At 30.0% G+C, this 16,524-nt stretch overlaps 1 long non-coding RNA gene across 1 annotated transcript; it reads left to right on the top strand.

Moving 5' to 3' along the window:
* Positions 1–1,519: 1,519 nt before the first annotated feature.
* LOC145324387 (uncharacterized) lies at positions 1,520–16,493 on the top strand. The gene is made up of 3 exons (XR_013881268.1): positions 1,520–1,624; positions 3,167–3,255; positions 16,456–16,493. It is a non-coding gene; the product is annotated as an uncharacterized LOC145324387 (long non-coding RNA).
* Positions 16,494–16,524: the final 31 nt, after the last annotated feature.

Genomic DNA, 16,524 nt, shown 5'->3' with positions numbered 1-16,524 from the left:
ATTAAAAGTTGGTAGAAATTGATAACATTACAATAGGACTATCAAATAAAGTTCTTGTGATTAATGGGATAGCATCTGTCTTAAAAGTAAATTGTGTTTAAAAAAACAATCACGCTACATTTTTACAATAAATTATATTCTATTTCTACACTATAAATTCACCCAGTTCATACTTGTGTAAAGTCATGTAATACATGGAACTTTTAACAGTTAATATACCTCCATTTGGCACCACAGCTTAAGTCCCAATCCATTATATAACTATGAACAGGCTGAATTGGTATTGTGTTCAAACCTGTCTTTTTTTTATGGCAGCTAGATAATTTGTATTGTGATACACATGTAATAATATGATTCAAGAAACTGCTATCTATTTGTTAGACCTTGAACATTTGTATGTAACCAAATTGATGTATATATTAGACTATAAAAGTTTTAAAGATTTTTAATGAATATAATAGATTTGAAATCTGCATAAAATTTTAAGGATTTTTTATAAAATTAGTTTTTTATATAATTCTTTATTTAAAGGCGCAAATACAAATTAAGTTAAATAATTTTGAGATCTGTGATTGGTGGATTGAAAACTATCTGCGCTCTGATTGGAGAAGCTTAAGTGACGTACATCATTCAACCAATTAGAGCGTAGGTAGTTTCCAATCCAGCTATCCTATTGGTCAAAATTTATTAACTTAAATCGTATTTGCGCCTTTAAATAAAGAATTATATAAAAAAACGAATTTTATAAAAAATCCTTAAAATTTTATGCAGATTTCAAATCTATTATATTGATTAAAAATCTTTAAAACTTTTATAGTCTAGTATATATGTAGAAATAGTAAGACAAAAGAAATAAAATACATTCCTCAAACAGTCTAAAAATAAATGTATAAGTTCCCCCAGAGCTTTTCTTGTGCTGGTCATATTTCAAAAATTTTACTGACAACCAAACCTTTAGATTGCTTGATGATTTGTTTAGAGATTCCAATTGTACATTAGTTTACCTGTTAATGGGCCAATACATTCCCTTTGCTCTTATTTTTAACAATTTTATTTCAACAAATAAAATGTATCTATATTTTCAAATCCTTTGTTTAAAGTATTGAATTATTTTTTATCCATATGAAAGATAAAAAGTACTATATTAAGTTATAAATTCAAATTAGTATTGATTAAAATCTAATTTTTTATGCATAATAAACGTCATAATTTAAATATCAATCTGGTATGACATTTTAATTAATAAAATTATCATCATGCTATTTTAATATAGAGGCTACGCCCCTAGAGTCCTATAGGGGCACTTGAGGAAGGGTGACTTGAATTCCCTATCACAATTTTGTATTTTAGATAAAAAAAAATAAAAATAAAAATTCGGGGTGTGTGAAAGGGTCAACAATCCCCTATTTTTCAAGGGTTTAACTGTTAGCGAGATCCTTTGTCACAAACAGATTAATTAACAGTGTGTATTTAAACCTATTTTTAGTTATATAAAACTTTTATAAATAATAATATTTTCAGAAAAATAACAGTAGAAAAATATCATAAAAAAAAGATAAAAATGTATGATTTCAATCAAAAATACAAGTTTTGACAAAGGAAAAAACTGCTAGTTCATTAGAAGGTAAGTACATTCTTTCAGTTCTCCTTCAGTCTAATTGAGTAAGATATTAAAAATTTCATCTTACATGATTTATTGATTATACCAGTAATTATATTTTTTAAATGCTGACTTTCTTTTATGAAATGCTGACTAAATTAAAACTAGAATTACATCTGAAGAGTTTGTGTAAGAGAAGTTCTCCTTACAACACCATATTTCATATCAACTTTCAAGTTCAAGGGATAAGGGACAATGGAGATGAATAAATTCTACCACAAATTCATTGGTTTGAAGTTCTGCTTTTGGTAGGTGGTAGATATAAAGAAGAACATTGTTTTAACATACATTGCCCTAATCTAATATTACATTTTTTTGGGAGGGGAGGATAGTATTTTTTTTAGGGGCGATTTATCTTGGGACTGCGGTTATACCCTCCCCCAAAATATTATTAACCTTCCCAGTACCTATGAGATGCTACCCTGTAAAGTAGAACCTTATTTGTTCAGAGGTTCACAAAATCTTTCAGTACATACAGACAAATAGATACCCTGTTACTTTATTATAAGGATTACACATAAAATACTGGTCAGTAGGACATACTAACAATATTACAGATTGATTTATCTTTAGAGTAGCTATACCTTTTCCCCTGGCGAAGGAAGTTTGATGATAAATGTTTGCCATAATTTCATATGCTCTCAACATAGGGAGCTCAGAAATCATACTCTTACTAAAATATTTACAGGGTGGTACATGTATATTATCAGAGGGAGTTCAGAAATCATACTCTTACTAAAATATTTACAGGGTGGTACATGTATATTATCTCAACATAGAGAGATCAGGAATCAAACTCTTACTACAATATTTACAGGGTGATACATTTATATTATCAAGGGACCTCAGAAATCATACTCTTTCTACAATATTTCCCTGGTAAAGGAAGTTTGATGATAAATGTTTGCCATTATTTCATATGCTCTCAACATAGGGAGCTCAGAAATCATACTCTTACTAAAATATTTACAGGGTGGTACATGTATATTGTCATATAGAGATCAGAAATAATACTCTTACAAAATTATTTACCGGGTGGTACATGTATATTATCATATAGAGATCAAAAATCATACATACTCTTACTAAAATATTTACAGGGTGGTACATGTATATTATCATAGAGAGTTCAGAAATCATACTTTTACTAAAATATTTACAGGGTACTTCATGTACATTATCATAGGGAGTTCAGAAATCATACTCTTACAAAAATATTACAGAGTGGTACATGTATATTATCATAGAGAGATCAGAAATCATACTCTTACTAAAATATTTACAGGGTGGGACAAAATGTGAAAATTTTGCAATTGCAATTAACACCCTGTATATCTATTTATAGACCTATGAGACAAAAGAATTTCATAAGATCATACACACATAACCTGTACAGAATTTAGAAATTTAGATATTGTTTATGTTTTATTTAGATTTTAAGATATCAAATAAGATAGATAGAAAGAGAAACAAGAAGGTTAACATATTAAACATTATCAATTTCAGGATAGTCAGAAGATAGCAAGTACTAGATAGCTAGGACATCAAATACTTTCTCGAGGAAATGTTGAGCCCTCAAGACTCTACACTTATAGGTAAGTATTTAACAATATTCTTTATAGTGAGAATCACAAACGAAGATAAGTGTCCCTAATGGTATTTTCTTATGTCAGGCTTATGTAAGCTTTTAGTTAAGTATACCTTTGGAGTTTCTTAGTTATTGTTAAGTATTCCTAAATGTAGTAATGTCAAGTAAGACTTGGGGAAGCATTAAGGTACCTTATGAAGTTTACTAGGGGTTCCTATTTTGTTTTTAGTTACATTAAGTTATGTCAAGAAAAAGCAGGTTTGATACACGAGTACCTTTTTGGTTATGTCTTAAAACAGCCAATTGTTTTTCCAACTAAATTTTTAAAAAAATAATTACTATCTTTTTAAGGTTTTAAGCACAGTTCCTCGTAAAATCCGCCACATACATCCTATTGGTGTTATACATAATAGCAATTAACCATCTAAGGCATCTTTAAAGATATTTTTTTATTTTCATAATTATAAAGAATGGTTACTTAAAAATATTTTTTTTATAGGGTGATTTTTTTAGTAGAAAATATGGTAAATTAACCTCCCCAATATATATAAAAAACACAAATCATATACAAATATTGGAAATGGGCAGGTGTGCTAAACATTTGCAAATTATTTTTTTTCGTTAAAATGAATGAACATCAAAATAGATGTAATTATTTGATTCTACATTTAAAGAGCTACAATTCAAATTTTATTACAATGAGTACACTTTTAGTTATTTATAATGTTTCTTTTTTTCTATTTATGTAGACGAAAAAAACTTTACTCTAATTAAGACTTATCTTTCATATTTTTTAATTTTATTTTTTAATTATTTAATTATGGTTACATAAAATTAATTAGGTATACTTAACATATAAAAGGTATCTTATCTAGTTAAGTCAGGTAGAAAGCAAGTACAAATTCTCATTCAATCCAGGGAGGGAGGGGTCATTGGGCTTTCTAAAATATTACATTAGTCCCCAAATTTGTATTATAACGTTTTCTTAATCAATAGCTTAATAACTTTTGGGACTTTTTTTGGAAATTTAATTGGTATGTTCATTAATCTTAATATCCAGCCGTTTCAACCACTATTTGTACAGGACAAGGACGTCCAAGCTTTTTTTATATGGGGGGGGGGGGAGATCAAAATTCAAAAAATTTGCCTAGGCATCCCAAAATTCAATTTGGGCGGGGTATCAATTTATCTACTATTGTCTTATCCCTTTAGATCCCTGATTTCATCTACATTTAACTGATTGATATATTCATTTGTGTTCCTTCATATGCGCTAAAATCCGTATACTAAAGTAGCAGGATGTTTGTTTGTCTGTGTGTCTGTACCAAAGGATCTCGCTAAACGCTGAACCGATCGGGTTCTCCTTAATATGTAGATTCTCATGGTTTCTGGGAAGGTTTATGACTATTTTGGGAGAGGGTACAACCAACCTCCCAAGAGAAATAACAAAAAATCGAAATATTTAAAATATATGGGAGACTTCATTGTAACATAAAGAGAATTATCGTAAAATAAAGAAGTAATGTAGAGACTTTAACAAATAAAAACATCTAAAGTGCCACTAGAGGCCTCTAGGGGCGTAGCCACTATTTTAGAAATAAAGTAAAAGTGAAGGTAAATACAATGGTCATAAAAAAAGAGATATAATCAAGGATGTTTAAAATATCTTGCTAGCTTCTGGAATGAATAGCTTCTAACGCCGGATATCCGGCAAATATCCGGTTATCCGGCCAAATTACCGGATATCCGGCCGGATAACCGGCCAAATTACCAGATATTCAAGTAGTAAAAAAAAAATTTCTTCAGAAATCTTATATAAATTTACATAAAGTTAAACTTATTCAGAAAAAATATTCTTCTAGCTTCAATAATAAGAAAATTATAGCCATTTAAGATTTTAAAAAGCAGATATTTTTGGTGTAAAGTATAAAAAATTATAAAGCCGGATATCCGGCCGGATAGTTTCAATATCCGGTATCCGGCCGGATATTGAAAATTGCCGGATATCCGGCCGGATATCCGGCCACACCGGATATCCGGCCCAACACTAATAGGCACCATGTGAAAAATATAGGTAAACACACATGACACATAATCGAATATTAGAAATAAGCAAGTGTACTTTTTTGTTAAAATGAATGAACATCTTTATAGATGTTAAAATTAAAATCTACAAAGAGTCACATATTATCAAATTTGATATGTTTATTACAAAGAGTAGCTTTTATTTCTATAAGATCTTGCCTTATAATTTTTTTCTATTGTAGTAAATTAAAAATAATCCACACAAAGTCGACATCAAATTGTCTGCTTATGAAAGAATTCTAATTCTTATTATTTTTAAAATTAATTAAGGTAACCTTTATTTTTTATAAGTAAGGCTTTGGAGAAGTGGATCAAAAGGGTTGATATATGAGTTAGGGGCATTGAAAAGGGGGAGGGGATTAGACTAGCTTTACATAAAGAGTTAGGTATAGCTAAAGGGTACTTAATTGGAAAGAAAGCAGGTAGAGGAGAGAAGAGAGGGGAAGGGGGGGGGGGTTGATAAGGGTTACTTAGGAAACTTATGTAAGGTTTTTAGTAAAACTTTAAGGTAGGCTTACATTAAAAGTTAGGGACACCTATATAAATTAAGGTATTCTTAAATGTATGAGAAAGCAGGTAATTTTTCTTTCTTCTCTAACTTGTTTTAAAACACCTTTGACAACCAATGAATAGATATTTAAGATCTAGATGGTCTATCTGGCATCAAATTCTGTTATACATATAAAGGGGTTCCTATAAGACAAACCCCTTTGTTAATTTTTCAACTTTTTTATTTCATGGGTGGGTGATCTCCAACACCACCTTAAATTTTTTTTAAAATACTTTTCTTTTATTTTATATTTTTTGGGGGTTGAGTACCCTCCAAAACCCCCTTAAATTAAAAAAAAAATTATCTTCCATTTTCAATTTTTTAATTTTTTTTTCCCGTATTTATTCGAATCCGGTGGATAGGAACCGGTTCTTATCCATACTAAAAAACTATGTCTAGCATCGTATTATATCCAGTTTTCTACGAATATAGAAATGTACAATCATAAGATTAAAACCAGTTTTTTTAACCGGTGCCTACAGCACCTCGGGGCTAAAAAAAACTAGTTTTAATCTTATAATTGTACATTCTATATCCGCGGAAAGCCGTTTATAATACGATACGAGAAATAACTATTCTTTTATTTTTAAATTTTTTGGGGGTGAGGTGACCTCTCACACCCCCGTAAAAAAATTTTATCTGAAATTTTTTTATCTTCCATTTTAAAATTTTTCTTCCATGAAATGGGGTGACTTCCCACACCCCCCGGTACAAATATTTTTTTCTTCCACTTTTAATTTTTCTGGGGATGGGGTTACCCTCTTAAAAAATGTTTTGTCTTCAATTTCAAATTTTTTTTTTTTTGGAAAAGGGGTGACCTTCTACACCCACTAAAAAGATTTTTCTTGTCAAATTTTTTTTTCTTTAATTTTCAATTTTTTGGGGTTTGGGTGACCTTGCACAACACTCTACAAATTTTTTTTAAAATTCTGTTTCTTTCATTTCAAAAAAGGAGTTTTAAAAAAATTTTTGGATACCTGGAGCGGGGCGGCCAAGCTTTTTTTGTGGGGGGGGGGAAATTTTTTTAAGGGGGAAAAAATGGCGTGCAAAGCGTGCCACAAATTTTTTTTAACCTCCTTAAAATTTTTACCCTGGGGGTAAAATTTGCTTGGGGGGGTAATTACCCCCACTAAAATCTGTTTGCAGGGGTAAATTTTGTTTAACCCCCCCCCCCAAATTTACTCCTGGGGTAAAATTTTTTGGGGGGTAATTTAAATTTTATTAAATATTTAGTACTAAAAATGCACTGGAAGCGTGCCAAAAATTTTTTTGTTAGAGATTTTTTATTTTGGGGGGGGGGGGTATTTATTTATTGGACATCTATGCCTGGAGGATCAGGACCTTCAGAATTATACATGGAACCTGAAATTGACTTGTATACCTATATTTCTTACTAGCGGCTATGACCCTAGAGGCCTCTAGGGGCACTTGAGGAGGGGGAGTCAAATTTGATTACCCAATATCTTATTTTAGATTTTATAAGAAAAAGTATTTTGTCCCAAGTTTTTTTTTATGTTTTTTTTTGTGATCCCCCCCCTAAGTAAAAAAGGATGTAAAAACAAAGGTTGTGGAATAAAAGTGTGGAGGAAGCGAAAATTCATTATCAAACAGGGGACATGCACAATTTTTTTTAGCCCTCTAGCTTTAATAGGAGCTGAGATAATGGGGGGGGGGGGGGCATTGAACTACTGATAAAGGTGCGGCAAGGGGCCCAACTGTTAAGGGTTAGGTCTCACAAATTATGGATCCCGATTGACCAACTAGTTCTATTATATCTATTGGTTAATTATACTGTAGTACTGCTGTACTTCCTTATTATTTTTTTGGTTATTTTTAAAAACAGCAAATCGTTCTTTTAGCTTGAATTAAAAAAATATTATGGCCTTAATTAGTTTCAAATGAAGTTTCTATTTAATTCCCATGCACACACAGACATACATCCTATATTTGTTATACATAATTGCGGCTACTTCTCTAAACTTTAAAGATGTAAGATTTATAAAGAAAGATTTTAATTTTTTTTTGTACAGAGTGATTTCTTTGCTTGGTATACAGGCACTACATGAAATATAGATAAATCACATGACTCATAATCAAATATTTGAAATGGAAAAAGTGCTGAATCTTTGATCCTTTTTTGTTAAATTGAATGAACAACTATGGCAATGTGAAAATTAAATTCTACAAAGAGTTATATTTAAAACTTATTACAAAGAGTATGCTTTTAGTTCTATATGATTCTATGAGATTTTTTTCTATTGTATTAAAGTTTAATTTAATCCACAAAATTTTTTGTTAAAAAAATATATCAAATTGTTAAACTAAGAAACAATTTTATTCATTATTTTTTTTTAATTAATTAACGACACCCTTAGGTAACCCTAGGTGGAGAATTATATGAAAAGGGAGGATTTATAAGGCTGGGGCATCATAAAGGGAGAGGGGTTTATGATAGGGATTCCTAAATCTTTTACTTAAAAGATAGGAAGAGTTTTTATTAATCAGCTAAAAAATCTATTAATTAGTAAAAACAAAATTAAGATTAAGGGAAAAAATGTAGAAAACTTAAAATAGAATATACAGCCTCATTCATGATAATTTTTAACGCCTCTAAGTCTAATGAAACTTTGCTAATGAAAATTTTCTTATATAACCCCAATTGAAAGAACGGGACGGGGGGAGGAGGGGAATGGTGAGTGTTATGGCGGCTATTCATTGGGGGGGAATCGTTTGAAAAGGGTAGATGTGGAGGGGGGGCTGGCAAAGGAAGACAACTTAGAGCACCTTATATTGATATGATAGATTTATGTAAAGCTAAAGTATTCCTATCAAAATCTTTACCTAAGCTTGAAATTACTAAATTTAAGGGTAGACTATCTCCCCTAAACTAAAGTAAGGCTAAAGATACCCTTATTTTTAAGGGGTCCCTAATAAACCGTTTGTGATTAGCTTTTATAATTCTACAAATATGTTTGATAACCTTTTATAAAGAGAATTATAATTTTCAATAAATATTCACTATGAAATAATTATCACTTTTTGCATCTAATCGAACAATAGTGGAATATTTTTTGGTTCCCAGAGGGATATGAAGTTATCTAAAAGTAAACCTAACCTAATTAGTGCAGTTGTTTTTAGGCAGAAGAAAATTATAGAGAATAGTTGAAGCAGCTTGTAGTGCCAAATAAAAAAATGACGTCAGACAATACAAATGACCAATGATAGACCAGTATATACATTTTACCATTTCATGGTCATTTAAATTGTATGACGTCATTTTTTATTAAGCACTATAAGCTGATTCAGAATAGATTTTCTGCAAGTGATATATCCTTCTTTAGACTAAACACATATATGCAACGTTGCTCTTTGCATTCAAACAATTTGTTTAAAGGCGTTTTTATAATGTAGAATTGAAGTAATGTTTGAAATAGCAAAAACACTCATTGTAGTACCTTTAAACCGACTAAATATGCAATGGCAGGCCATTTTAATTGACCAGTAGTAGGGCAATTAATGTTATTTTTTTATGGGAACTATAAAAATATTAAATAGCAAAAAACTCTGAATTTAGTTGCTATTCAGCGAAGCTTTGTTGTGGTACTTAAACTTTCTTTGTAAAAACATAATAATAAGCTTTACCCAAAATTTTTTCGTTCCAACAATTACCAAGCTTTTAATGGATAACAAACATACATAAATAAAGGATGTTAAAACATTTGTTGTTTTGAAAAATAATTCTGAGATGGGTTTTTAATAAATGCCGCGTTTTTTCGACAATTTTTTAGACATCGATTGATTGAACGAAGACGATGGGAGAGTATACAACTTAAGAATTCAAAATTTTAAAATTATTATTATAGCCATTTGGATAATGTCTAATACAACTTAAATCCATTTTCGCTGCATATTTATTAATGCATATTTTTAGAGCTGTATTAGATATTAGCGGCTACGCCCCTAGAGGCCTCTAGGGGCATTTGAGGAGGAGAGAGTCGAATTTAATAACCCAATTTCTTATTTTAGATTTTAAAAGAAAAATAAAAAAAAAAAAATTTGAATTTTGAATTCTTAAGTTGTATACTCTCCCATCGTCTTCGTTCAATCAATCAATGTCTAAAAAATTGTCGAAAAAACGCAGCATTTATTAAAAACCCATCTCTGGTTTGTCTGAGCATAATTTATTCCAAGATTTAAATATACAATGCTTTTCAGTTTTCCTACATGTAATGCAATTATAAAAGCTTAATTATACGTCATTCTTAGGATCATAATTAGCAGACATACTCACTATGAATTTATTGATATAAATACCAACAAACAAAAATTTATTTTCAACGTGTAACTATATAGCAGAATGTACGGTCAGACAAAGTAAGTTAAGAAGTTTATGATCATTGAGTCAAAGGAAATACATAAGATTTAGCCATCTGTTTAAATCATTCCATTTTCCCCAAATCATCAATGTTACAGGAGGGTTGCAAAGAATACGATGGATATAAAATAAGTGGATATATTTGAATGGGAAATATTGAAGTCAATTTAGGTTGCTTATTGGTCAGCTCGTTCATCAATTAGATAGGGCATTGGATAATAGTGGATCGTTATTTTAGCCAGCTGCGAGAATCACTCTATTAAAGTAATATATCTATTCTGATAGATAAGTATTATGCTTTTATTGGATGTAATTGTCCTATTGTTCTTATACTGCAGATACAACTAGATGTCTAGACAATTACTTAAGCATTTAATGAAGATTATAACCAGGTTCTACATACATCTAATCATCTAGTGTTGCATAGGTATATCTGCCTTTGGTAGTTTCACACCCTTAGATTATTCTAGTGGCTTCGCCCAAAGAGAGATTAAAGGTTAATTCCAAAATTATTTTTAACAACATTTTTTTCAGCCATAACTTTAGGTTTTTTTTTAACATCATCAAAACCTAGGAATATTCTTTGTTTAGCTTTCTATTGCTTAATATGGGATAATTTTCTTTGTTTATTATTAGTTATAGAGGAAAATATTGACATCAACTCTAATTCATAATTTAAATTAATCCAAATTTGTTTCGTTTGAACATTCTGCTTAATTGTTTTGTGTTTTTTTTTGTGTAATACAATTTAATTTAATAACATTTCGCTTATTACTAATGAATTAAAAAATATGTTTTATAATAAGCAGTTATAGGCTTTTACAAAAAATAAAAAAAAAATATTGATCATATTTTATACGATAAAAAACACAATTTTAAGCACAGAACTTTTTTGTATAGTCTATTGAAAGTTCCACATTGAAACCATTGTTTGATGTATTAAGGTATTGTTTTTCAGAGAGAATAAAACACTATATTCAGAAGATTAATCTTATATTGGTTTTAGTTTTACCAATGTTCTAACCTTCCTACCAATTTTAACAGTAAAACTATAATACAAAGGCAGTTTGTTTGTTATTCATTTTGTCTGTAATTTAAAATTGATTTATTTTGTCTTTTTGAAAAAAAGGGATATAGTTTTTACTTCTTCCATCAATTAATAATTTTTAAAAATGATTTTTAGTTAGTTGTATGGCCACTGGGACCTCCAAAACAGTAATCTTAAAAATTTCAGTCTTTATGTTTTTGTTTCTCACATTTTGGGTTTTACACTGACCCGTAAAAGTTGACGTACTTTTATTTGAAAAAAGGCATGCAATTTTCACTTCTTCCAACAAATTAAAAAATCTTTCATAAATGTGATTTGAATTTGAAATACAATTTTCTTGTATGACCCTTATTTATGATAAGGCTTCGCAGGTTTTAGGCTATTTTAGGGCTATAGTTAAATATTTTTCATTAAAATAAAACATCTAAAAACTACAATTAATGATGATATATTAGGAGTATTAGAAAAATAACTTTTAGTTTTCCCATTAATAATAAGAATAAAGACTCTGTTGTTAAGTTTGGATAGCTTTCAGGGATGTAGACATTGGAAATAGATTAATCTTGCCTATGATTGAGAATGAGTTGTACAATGTACAATAAATTACCCCTATATTCCCCTACCTCCTTGTATAATTAATACAAAAAGGTTTCAGAATAAAACTTTTTGGGGCATAATTTACACTATTTTTTTTAATCGAGCTTTTATTATATACGAAAACCTAAAAGAAAAATCTTTTCTATTTTCAATGTAATATATCACAATATAATGTAATCTGTAATCTTAGTGACAGGAAAGGAGAAAATATCCTAAAACCACCGTGGACCTGTATAAAGTTTCCCTAAATTTTTAAAAGCAAAGCTTTTCTATAATTAGGGTCTGTCCGTCCGAGACAGATAGCTTTTTTTGGGTAATTTAGGCATGTTAGAATTGTCCTATCGATTTGCATGGTGATTCCTGTAGTAGTTGGGTACGATTTAGAAAGCGTAGCAACTCTATAATCATTACCAGAATGTCCGTACGTCCATTTTAAACATGTTGATTTTTTTACTTTTTTAACAACAATTTTTTATGTGATCTAATTATCCGATTGATCTGATTTTTGGAATACTGATTTCTGGAACAATAAAATACAATATTATAAGCAAAGCAACTCTATAAAATAAGAAGTATTAAGAAGTTTTTCAACAAGTGTACTCACAATTTTGCTTTGTCTCTTATTTATTTATATTCTGATTATTCAGTTCTGACACTATACAAGTGTTAATGTCCGTTTGTCCTACCATTTCAAAGCTTCGCTTTTATGGATGTTGTCATCCTTGTTTTTTAACTGGCTAAAAAGTTTAGAGCAAAATTATCCGCTTTTCTAGTAAAATTTCTTTACATAAAAGCATCTCTATATTACTGTACATAATAGAGAATTTATTTTTGTTTGTGTTTTTCCTCATAATAGTCTGTTTTTATCAGGGATCTAAAAGGATAAGACAATGGCAGATAAATTGATATAAATTCCCAATGGTGATACACGCATTTACCCTTTCTGTAGATTGAAATTAGTGGTTGAAACGTTTTAATACTTAACTTAATGAATCAACCAATTGAAATTCACTAAAGTTCCCAAAGTTGTTAATCCAACCAATAAGAAAACATTATTATAAAACTTTGGGGACTAGTATAATAAACGGCCCATTGTCCCCCATCTCTCTGTTTTATGCTGACGAGTGTATTATATAGTATACAACAATATAAATTCTGGTAATATATCATTTTTATAAAATAATACAAACATATACATACACATAGCATTACTGGTCAATTGTTAGAGTAATATATTGAATAGTTTTTTATGAATTTGAAAGACTATAAATTATATTGCTAAGTTTTATAATAACATTTTCTCATTCGTTGGCTTATAAAAAAACTCTGGGTATTAAATCTTGTTTAATTAGACCACACTAGCACTGTCCATTTTTTTTAAAACATTGGAGATGTAAATCAATTTATCGTCCATTGTCCCTACATAACTCTGGGTCTTAATCTTTCCAAAAATTCGAACATTTTTTATTTTTATTCGAACATTTTTCTAAAACATTAAAATCTGTTAAAAAACATAAAAAAAGTAATCTTCATGGGCATCAATAAAACTTTCTTTCAGTCTGTGTAAAAATATTTATGTAACAAATGTTTTTGCTAATAAACATAGAATAAGATGATTTTTCGTAGAGGTTATCAAACACCTTCAATAAATAGATGAAAGAAAAAGTTTTAGCCCCATTCTTAATGAAATAATTGCAGCTAAAAGGTTCTACTATCCCTTCAAATAAAGAAGTGCATTCAAAGTTTTTTAGTATCTTCTTAGATAATAATGGATATATTAATACTTGGATCTTACACCAGATTTCCATTTTCCCTAATAAAGCAGTGAAACTTGCAGAAGGATAAAATAACGATTCTTCCCTTCCACCCCCTTTACGTCATCCCCTCCCCTCCTACTGGATGAATGAACTGACCAATAAACGAGTTCCATGTCAGCAAGCTATATTGACCACATTTTCCCCCTGTCATGATATCCACGTATTTTCTACGTCCATTAGGATAATATAATAGATATATAGGCTGCGCTGCTAGCTACTAGGGGATCCGCCAATCCTAATCTATACAGAGAGAGAGGGGACAATGGGCTGTTTATTACACTAGTCCCCAAAGTTTAATTAAAAAGTTTTCTTTAATGCTGGCTCAACAACTTTGAGCACTCTTACTGAATTTTAATTGGTTGATTTATTAAGTTGAGTGTTCAAACATTTAAACCACTAATTTTAAACTACAGAAGAGGTGATTTTGTGTCTCATCAATGGGGATGTACATAAAATTATCGGCCATTGTCTTATCCCTTTAGATCCCTGAATACTATTTGTTGCATGTTTAATTTTTACCAAATCTAATATCTAATTTTAGCCAAAAATTGTATCATTTTTCCAACACTGAAATTTAAGGTTAATTTGTAAAAATTTTGTTCATTAAGGAAAATAAAATTTAATGAAAGGTATTTCATAACCTTTCAATAATATCCCATTTATTAGCTATTGGACTTTTCAATCCCACTTCCCGTATTTATTTTAATTAGGTTAAGGTACGTTAGATTCTCTTTATAGCAGGATAACTGCTCTTTAAACGTAGTTATACATATTATTGGATTAACCAAGATCAATCGTTTTTTAAAAGCGAAGCTTTTCTATAATTAGGGTTGGTCCGTCCGTACGTCACAGACGGATAGCTCAATTCGTTAATTTAAATAGGTTAGAATTGTCCTATCGATTCCAAACTTTAAATGGTGATTCCTGTAGTGGTTAGGTACGATTTAGAAAGTGTAGCAACTCTATAACCATTACCAGAATGTCCGTATGTCCATTTTAAACATGTTGATTTTTAACTTTACTATACATACATTTATATTCTGATTATTCAGTTCTGATACTCTTCAAGTATTAATGTTCTTTTGTCTTACCGTTTCAGAGATTCGATTTTTATGGATGTTGTCATCCTTGTTTTTATTGCACTCAATATGTAATAAATCCTTGTATACCCAAACTAAGGAATAGCTATTTAGTAAAAACATAATAATAAATTTCAATCTTATTTTTCGTATGCATAATACTCTTTGTCTGTATGTCTGTCTGTCTGTCCGTCTGTCTGCCTGTCTGTCCGTCTGCCTGTCTGCCTGCCTGTCTGTCTGTCTGTCCTTCTGTCCGCCAGTCCGTTGGTCAGTAACTTTTAAGGAGAAACACGATTTTCTCGGCTGCTATATATGATTGTTGACAATTGAACATCTGCTCTTGAAATTATTTTGTCCGTGTGTCCATCCATGATTTTTTGTGCTTCGATACATATTGATATTTAAATTCTTGTTTAAAATGATAAATATATGTTGTTAAGTGGGAGGGGACATTAGGCTGTTTATTACACTAGTCCTCAAAGTCTTATTGTAAAGTTTACTTATTCGATGGCTTAACAACCTTGTGGACTCTTAAAAAATCTGATTGGTTGATTCATTTATATTGCGTCCAAATATTTTAACCACTGAACAGAAAAGTAATTTTGTGTACATAAATTTTTCGGTCATTGTCTTATCCCTTTAGATCCCAGATATAATTTTAGGTAATTTACATCGAATGCTCTTATAAAGTCAAATTGTTTCTAATTATTTAAATAATGCTTGTAAAAATATTTAATGTTATACCTTGTTATACAGTTTGGCCTAGGAACGAGGGGAAATGGCATCCTGTAGGGTTAAAATAACAAATAATTTGCGTTTCTATTATTATTGAGATAAAGTTACTTAACCAGGGTTTAAAATGTATTTTGTTAACTTTTTTTGTTTTGTTGTCTAAATTCTGAAATCTTATATAAAAAGGGGAAGTTTTATTCATATGCCTAACCACTGCGGATGGCTGCAAGACTGCGCCCCGCTACCAAGTACCAATTTAATCCAACCTTAAGTAGTTAACAATCAAACGAAAATCCAACTTTTCAATTTGTTAAAAAAAAGAAGGGGTTGGGTCCTATGCTTGAATATATATTTAAAGGAAAACCAGCAATTCTTTTGTAACATAATTTTATCAGAATACCAGTTCCTACAAAATGTTACCTAAGTTAGATAGATTTAATTAAAAAGTTTAAAACTCCTCTTTTTGGTTAAATTAATATCTTCAAGCAGGTTATGCTAAGTCGGTACAATTATGAAATATTTAGATAGTACTTATGGTAGGGAAATATGTAAAAATAAGAAATAATAATAGATTTTTATTTGTGATTTCGTCTTGTCATACACATATTCCCCCATTTTTGGAATAATAGGCAGCCCCGCAGGGGTTAGGTATGTTAAAGAACTATCCCCTTTCTTTTTTTAAATTACTCAAAAATAAGAAGGGTTTAGTTTTTGATAGGCATTAATTAATATTCAAGAAAATATGTTGGAGAAAGCTAAACAATTTGTTTTGTAAAGAAAAATAAGTTGATTTAAGTACAATTAGCCGTTTCTGAAATCAGTGATATGTTCTTTTTTTGCCAGAGAGGGGGTGTTGTGATAAATTTCACCCTTTCACCATATATGTAAACATAGTATACACAAATTAAAATTATTTTATTTCAGGGCTGAGCATAACATTTTCAACAGTCACCCTTATCCAGGAAAATTAACAAATATTTAGAAAAAAATTAA

Source organism: Acartia tonsa, chromosome 7 (assembly GCF_053477335.1).
Source record: "Acartia tonsa isolate MP-2025a chromosome 7, ASM5347733v1, whole genome shotgun sequence".
NCBI classification, from domain to species: domain Eukaryota; kingdom Metazoa; phylum Arthropoda; class Copepoda; order Calanoida; family Acartiidae; genus Acartia; species Acartia tonsa.
This window is presented reverse-complemented; position numbering and strand designations above follow the sequence as displayed.